A 7,932-nucleotide genomic window follows, 5' to 3' on the forward strand; every position below is an offset into this window, starting at 1 on the left:
GTGGATTTGTGAAGGTTAGACTAATTTCTGATAACATCTTATTGGCTTTGGAGATGTGTTCTGTGTTAGGGAAAAAGGTTAGGGAGTCCAATGTTGCTTTAAAGCTGGATTTTCCTAATCAGAAATAACCGAAGAAATCATTTTCCTAATTCAAGTCATGCGAAGGTTCGGTATTGGGGAGATGTGGTTAGACATGATTTGGAGACTTATCTTCTCTTGTCATTTCTCTGTTCTGGTTAATGATAAACCCTTTGGATTTTTTAGGTTCTCTCGAGGCTTGCGTCAAGGGGACCCATTATCTCCGGTATTATTTATTATTGCAGCTGAGGTGTTATCTAGGAGTTTGAATGCATTGTTGGGTAATCCGTACTTTGCTCCGTATTTTGTTGCTCGGGGAAGTTCTACATTAACGCATCTTGCATATGCCGATGATATCATTATCTTTTGCAATGGTGGTAAGCGATCCTTATCATGTGTTCTGGAAGTACTGGATAATTATCAGAGGGTTTCGGGGCAGCTGGTGAATGCAACTAAAACAAGAAGGTCTTAATGGCATGCCGGAGAGTGATTGCTCAAGTAACTGGGTTTTCATTTAGAGAGTTTCTAGTTACTTACTTGGGTTCTCTTTTGTATGCTGGGAGAAGGGTGAAAGCACTGTTTAATGGCTTGCTGGACAAAGTCTCAAACCGCATAAATTCCTGGAAAGGTCAGTGGTTGTCGATGGGTGCTCGTGCTATTCTTATCAAACATGGTTTGTCCTCAACCCCTATTCATATGTTGGCAGTTTTGGAGCCTCCTAGGGGAGTAATTTGTAAGCTGGAACATATTTTTGCAAGGTTTTTCTGGGGTGAATTGGAGTTTGGTTTTAAAAGGCATTAGACTTCTTGGAAAAAATTATGCTTCCCTGTGAAGGAAAGAGGGGCAGGTTTTCGTTCTTTTCAGGAAATCATTGAGGCTTTCTCCTACAAACTATGGTGGATGTTTAGATGTGGGCTATCTCTTTGGGCACAGTTCATGAGGGAAAGGTATGTTGGAGTTTTATATCCCAATCAAGTTAAAGTTTCAACAAAGTTTTCCACTAGTTGTAAACATATGTTTGGGGTTTGCTCTACAATGGAGGTATGGATAAAATAGGAATTGTCTAGGGGAGATGTTGCGTTCTGGTAGGATAATTGGAGTGGACTTGGTCCCTTAGCGTGGGAGTATCCAAATTTGGCTTCATATGCTAGGGTCTCTGAGTTTGTACAAGCTGGACATTGGAATGTTTTAGCTTTAGCTTCTTTTCCCTCAGAAATTTTAGAGGAAGTGAATTCTTCCTTCTTTTTGTTTTGGGACTGATCCGGATGAATTAGTTTGGCCGTTGGAGTCTTCTAGGGATTTCTCATTGAAGTTTGCATATTGGAAATGTAGTTATATTTAGTACTCCTCAATTCCTCTGAAATTGTCCTTTTTTATGTGGAGATTGTTAAATGTACAGCTGCCTGTGGATGATGTGCTTATGAAGTTTCGGGTTCATGAACCCTCTAAATGTCAATGTTGTTCTTCTGCTCAATTAGAAACGGTACAACATGTTTTTTCTACTGGTCAGTTTGCAAATTCGACTTGGGAGTTTTTTGAGAAGTCGCTAGGTATTTCTTCATCATTTGGTGCTATTTAGTCACGATGCTATAAATGTTGGCTATTCCCAGTTAAAGGTAGAGGTACAACGCTGGTTATTGAGGACATTACCATTACTCATTTTATGGTTTTTGTGGACTAGAAATATGTCTCGATTTGAGGGTCACAATATATCAGCTAAACAAGTTCATTATCTGATTTTCAATGAGTTGCGATTGTTGATTCATGTGCAGTTCCCGGATATTGCTATTTTGCCATTTCATTGGGCGGGAGTTCTTGATTCTCTAACTTATGTTTGGAGGTCGTTAACATCTACTTTGGTGAAATGGGTATGTCCTATGGATGGTTTCTTTAATTTAAACACGGATGGTTGTTCTACAATTCGAGGTAGTGGGGGTGGTGGGGTGATTAGAGATTCCTGTGGGAAGTTTATTTTGGCCTTTATAGATTTCTTTTGTCCTTTAGATGCTTTACAAGCTGAGTCGTGTGCGGTTCTTTTGGGCCTCTATTTAGGGCATCAAATTGGCATTACTCATTTAATCATTGAGTCTGACTGTTTAGTTCTTATTAATTGTTTAAGTGGTGGTTGTGGGGTTCTAGCTTCGATTCGTCCAGTCATTCATGCGATTCGGTCTGTTATTCCAAGGAATCATCAGTTCAGTCATTGTTATCGTGAAAGGAATACAATAGCTGATTCGCTCGTTTCTTATGGTAATACGCGTGGTTCTTTCTCGTTGTTTACTACGGTTTCTTCTTTGCCATTTCAAACTAAAAGGTTGTTGTCATTAGACATGAAAAGTTTTTGTAACTTTCATTCTCTATCCGGAGGTAAGGTTTTTGTCCCCCTCTCTTCATTGTAATCTTGGATATTTTTTAATAAAGTGGGGAACCATGCCTACCTGCCTCGCTTGATTGGCGGTTTTTTTAAAAAAAAAAAAGTAAAGTTTCAAGTTCAAATCCTATGGAAAGAAAAAATAATGTCAAGAGAACTACCTCTACTAGCAGTTCAACAATGCTCAATTTCTTGATTATTCTTTGATTACTCTCGATTCTTCGATTCTTTGATTGCTCAGGACATAGGACCCAATGCGGTGTCCCGATTCTTTCATTACTCTTAATTTCTCAATTCTTTGATTACTCAAGACCCAATGTAGTCAATGGACACCAGGAAATTTACACCGAAAACAAAAAATATATATATAGTTTTCGTTTCCTTATAGTTTCATATTTGTTAAAATTTATTTATTTATTTATTAATGTATACTATTATAAAATTCATGGCAAACTGTAGACACCAAATTTTTGTCAATTTTTAATATTTTCTTGAATTTTTTCTATTTATTAAGTTATTTATTTTCTTGCATTTTAAAGTGCATTTTTCTCATTTTTTGCAGGTTTGTTTAAAAGAAAAAGAAAAAAACAACAACAACAACAACAAAAACAAAAAACAAAACAAAAAGAAAATCAAAAAAATCATCATAATCATTTTCCCCACCAAATACACTTAACCCATTTCACACTCAATGGCCATGCTTCTTTCTTTTCATTAGGTGGGAAGACCATCATTTTTTGACAAGAAAAAAAACCAATTCCCCACCTTTTCTCCCATACACATCTCTCGGCTCTCTCCCTCACAGAACAAGAAGAAGAAAAACACTCCACCTTTTTGGGCTGAACTCTCACTCTCTCGGCTCTCTAAACTCAACAAGACAAAGCCACAACAAGAAAAAAAAAAAAACTCTCTCGGCTCTCTCTCTTGTCCCTCAACCGAAAAAAAGAAAAACTCCTCTCTCCCTCTCAGCTCTCCTCTCTCCCAATATTTTTCCAACACATTTTGCACACAACAAGGCAGCAACCGGTTGGATTGGAGCTTGGCAATTTCATCAAAAACTTTGGCAAAGGGACCAAACTCTTCATTGAGGTGTTTCTCTTCCTTTTTTCCAGCTTTTCTTTTTTTAATTAACTAGATTGAATGTATGTGTGGTTACTTTTTTTGTTGCTTTATTTTGCTGGTTTTTGTTGGTGTTGTATTGATGAAAATTTGGGAAATAGCTTGAGCTAGATTAGGGAAAAAGGAAATGTTTCTTGTGAATGCATGTTAATTGTTTGAAAAAGTACCAAAATGAAAAAAGGAATTTTAGGGACTATTTTGCCTTAATGTCATCTTTTGTTGTTGTTTTCTTGTTAACTAAGATAATAGTTGTATTGTTGAAGTTGCAAGGAGTGTTGTAGTATAAATTTTTTATTTTTTGGTGAAGATTTGAGGGTTTAAAAATAAGTAAAACTGGTCTGTCTTTTGCTTTTTGGATACTTTCAGGTCATTTTTTGTAAAAACTAACTCCAGAAATGGAATCTACGCGAAAATTTGAGTGGGAGGTGTATATTGGTGAAATTCGGTGACCGGGTGTGACGCCTCACTTCTCCCAAGGGCGAACCCAAGGGTATTCGCGGGACGCCGGCCCAACTCTCACCAGGACTCAAGGCAATTCAATTCGAACTTAACGATACATACCAAATACTACAAGTCAAAATGAAGAAAAGTCGCTTCCTTAACTAAATATTCAAATCTTACATCATGTTCACAAAAGATACATCAAGTCCCAAAATACAACCATTAAAAGTTGACTAAACATTTACAACCCACATTCCAATCAAAATTATAATCTAGCCGGCTTTTCCAAAATCTTCCAATCCAACCTGTTAAGGAAAACAAACTAATGAGATGAGCCAATACTCAGTGAGGCCAAGAAACACACATGCAAACACATAATCCAAGTAGCCACAAATTACATAGTAAGTAAAGCTATAAAATTCGAATAATTCATTTTTCGAACAGGAAAAATAAACAGAAACAATTCAAGGATACTGTAACTCTCAAGAGTTAAATTCCACGTAGTCGAGTCGAGTCGAAGTCTTGATCACATCTCACGTTGACACTCCGTCAACCAATAAGTATCAAATCCGTAGATACACCACTTTTCTTCGAATCCCGTCACCGTTACACCCCCTTATCGGGCCCGCTTATCAAAGTTTTGATAATACTCGAGTATATCATGGCAATACTGCACGAGTAATGGCGAGCAAGATCTCTCCAATTGATCATGCTCTACGAATATCTCATGGTTGGCTAAGTTTATCGACCAAGTCCATGCTGGCTCGATTCGCAAAGTTAACCAACGAGTTTGGGCGTCCCCCGAATACGAGTACGAATACGAATATAAGTCGATGAGCAACGCTCAAATCAACGATTCCAAATGAAAGACATTCAAAATTTGGCTCAAAATTACTGTTTTAGGCTTGCAAGATAGTTTCGAGGTTGGTTTTTGGCCAACTTTGGAAATTCGGAAAAATTCACACAATGTGAACTAGCATCTGAAATTCGGAACTAAATTAGAGTTACAATCAAAGTTTAAAACACAAAAATCAAAACAAGAATTGGAGTTTTGAGCACCAAGATATAGTAGCTCAGAATTGGTGAAAAAGTGAAACTGTTAAGCAAATTCCAGGTTTAAATCAAGTACTTTGGGACTTTGATTGAGTATCGAAATGGACTCTGAATGGCACCAAATTTGGTAGTATTACACTACCATATAAGGGCCATTCCTCTGTCAAATCTCATGGAAAAATACGTACGGGAAGTCAGTTAACAAAGTCACGAAAGTTTCTAAATTTTCAAGGCAAAACTGCCTTGTGCTACCATTTCCCTTTTCTAAATCATTTGGCTAATGAAATATTTTCAAACATGGTTCATTTGTGTAGACAATGTCTAAGTAATATTCAAGATACATTTTCTTAGGTGATTAACTCCAAGAATTTCGAAATAACAAGTCCCAAGTCAAGATTGGCCATTCGGCTAAGAGAAAAGGAAAAGTTTTCCAGATTCGAAGAGCAATTTCGGAACATCATTTGTATATAAAAATGGTCTTAGAATACCACCAAATTTTGTAAAATTAAACCTCCATATGAGGACTATTCCTCTATCAAATTTCATTTGAAAATTCATACGGGAGGGTAGTTAACTAAACCATCAAAGTTCAAGAAATTTCCCAAGGCAAAACTGTCTTCTAGCTCTTCTTTCCTTTTTAAACATTTTGTCCAATGCAACCAACCCAAATCTGGTTTATTTGTGAAACAAAGTCCAAGGAACATCTAATATAAAGTTTGGTAGATGTTGGACATCAAAGTTTCCAAAACAACAAGTCCCAAATCAAGCTAGGCCATTTAACTAGCCAAAAGAGGATTTTCAAGCAAAAATCCAGGTCTGTAATTTGGCCATAATTCACTCAATTCAACTTGGAATTGAGTGTGGTTGGTGGCGTTGGAAAACACATTCATAAAGCTACAATTTCTCAGAAGAAATCATTTTCAAAATCCATCCACAACTAGCTCATATTTGAGCCTTAAGTTGTAGTTCATGTTCTGCCCTGTAGTGAACCAATGAAACAGAACAGAAATTTTCAAACGAATGGTCTGGCTCACACAAGTGGAACCAGAACGTGCATTTTATACCAACAGAAAGCTGGGAATGTCTAGTTTCCATTGCCGCAAACGGTACTCGATTCCGACATTGGAGTAAAAAGATATAGCCGAAACAAAAACACTGCCTGGGTGAATACTGGAATAGTTTCCAGATTTCTAAGCTTTCGTAAATCCAACATTTGGGTAACCAAATCAAGTTATTTATCAATGGAACTTTTTACACACTCAATATAACATGTAAAAAACATAAACAAGCCATTAGAATATCAAAATTTTGCACCAAAGTGCTCGAACAAAGCAGGGGTAAAATGGTCACTTTTGGTTATTGCTCCACCTTGAGTTTCTATCAACAATCCAACATTAATCCACTAGTTTAGACACTAAATAAACATCATTACCAGCAAAACACCACAAATCAGTCCATACATCCAAGGTGAGAGTTCATAGAGCCCACACAACCAAATTTTCCTCAAAATAATGCTACCCACTAATATGCATGAGTATATATGAGCACAAGAACTTCCATAAACCAAGTTTTCAAGGTTTGATCGTTACCTACTTCACTTGGTGTGCAAAACAGAAATTTTTGGTCCCTCCTTGCTCCAAGAAAACCGTGAAAAGCTCCCCCTTTTTTAACAAGATACAATCTCCAAGTGTTCAACTAGGTGTACTTCAATTTTGGTTTGATTTGGTTGATGATTTGTGCAAGATTTGAAGATGGAAAATTGAAGAGCTCTTGGGTTATTTTTGCAGCTTGAAGACCGGCCAAGAGAGACTAGGAGAGAGAGTGTATTGATCAAATGAAGCTTCCAAGAGAAACTTTAATATGTGGCCCAAGTTGGTGCAAAAGTCAACTCCCCTTCGCGCGCATACGCGCGTGTTTTGTGATCGATTCCTCTCGAGTTTGTTTCACTAGTGCAATAAACCTCTGATACACTTATATTCATATTAATATTATTTACTCTTAGTTGTCCCAAAATAAGGGTCTAAAGTCCCTCAATTAAATCGCGCGTGTGAAAACGCGTACTTCCAATTTAGGCGCGGTAGAGTGAAACTTCCAATAAATTCTTATAACGATCGTACCACTAACTATCATTTGAGTACTTAAACATAAAAATACCTATTTTTAAGACCATGTTGAAAGTCTCCAATTCTCCAAGTTTATTGTACTCCAAAATCGGCTATAGTCTCCAAACGCGTATTCGCTGTTATCACTTAACGAGATTCCAAAAATTAATTTTTGAAACAAGTCACTTTTAAAATATAATGAGGCTATAATTCCATGTAATTAGGTCTAATAAGATTAGAAAATAATATTCGAAGTAAATGGCCAAATAAATATTTAAATGAGCTAGTAATAAGAGTTTAAAAATAGAAAATTCTGCGAGTCTTCACATGAGTCGAGTGTTAATTCCTCAATTAACCTTTCTTAATCAACTATTGATCATTCTTAATTCTTCAATATTAATACACTCCCGATTCAAGTATATCCGCGAAAAACGCGTACTCGTTGTTTCGAACTAAACGAATTTTCAAAAAGTGAATTTTTCCAACAAAACGCTTTAAAAATATAAAAGAGGCGTCGTTCCATATAAATGGATTTTAAATGATCGAAATAAATAATTTGGAGTAAAATGAGTAAATAAATATTTAAGTAAACTACTAATATTCGATAAAATAAAAATTTTTTTTTCGGGTCCTCACACCGGGGAGGTCGCCGGCCGCCACCATGGCCGCCAACTGAAGTGAGCTTCGGATGGCCAGAGGAGAAGAAGAAACGAATGGGAAAGAAAGAAAAGAAAGGAAAGAAAAGAAAAGAAAAAAAAGGAAAAAGGA

The 7,932-nt window shown here is 36.6% G+C and overlaps 1 long non-coding RNA gene across 1 annotated transcript; it reads right to left on the reverse strand.

Annotated features, from left to right (window-relative positions):
- Positions 1 to 4,148: 4,148 nt before the first annotated feature.
- On the reverse strand, positions 4,149 to 6,857 carry LOC140009527 (uncharacterized). Its single transcript, XR_011816961.1, has 2 exons — positions 6,652 to 6,857; positions 4,149 to 4,314 (listed from the first exon to the last, which is right to left on the reverse strand). It is a non-coding gene; the product is annotated as an uncharacterized lncRNA (long non-coding RNA).
- Between the last annotated feature and the right edge of the window lie 1,075 nt (positions 6,858 to 7,932).

The sequence above is a fragment of the Coffea arabica genome, chromosome 6e (assembly GCF_036785885.1).
Source record: "Coffea arabica cultivar ET-39 chromosome 6e, Coffea Arabica ET-39 HiFi, whole genome shotgun sequence".
Lineage (NCBI taxonomy): Eukaryota > Viridiplantae > Streptophyta > Magnoliopsida > Gentianales > Rubiaceae > Coffea > Coffea arabica.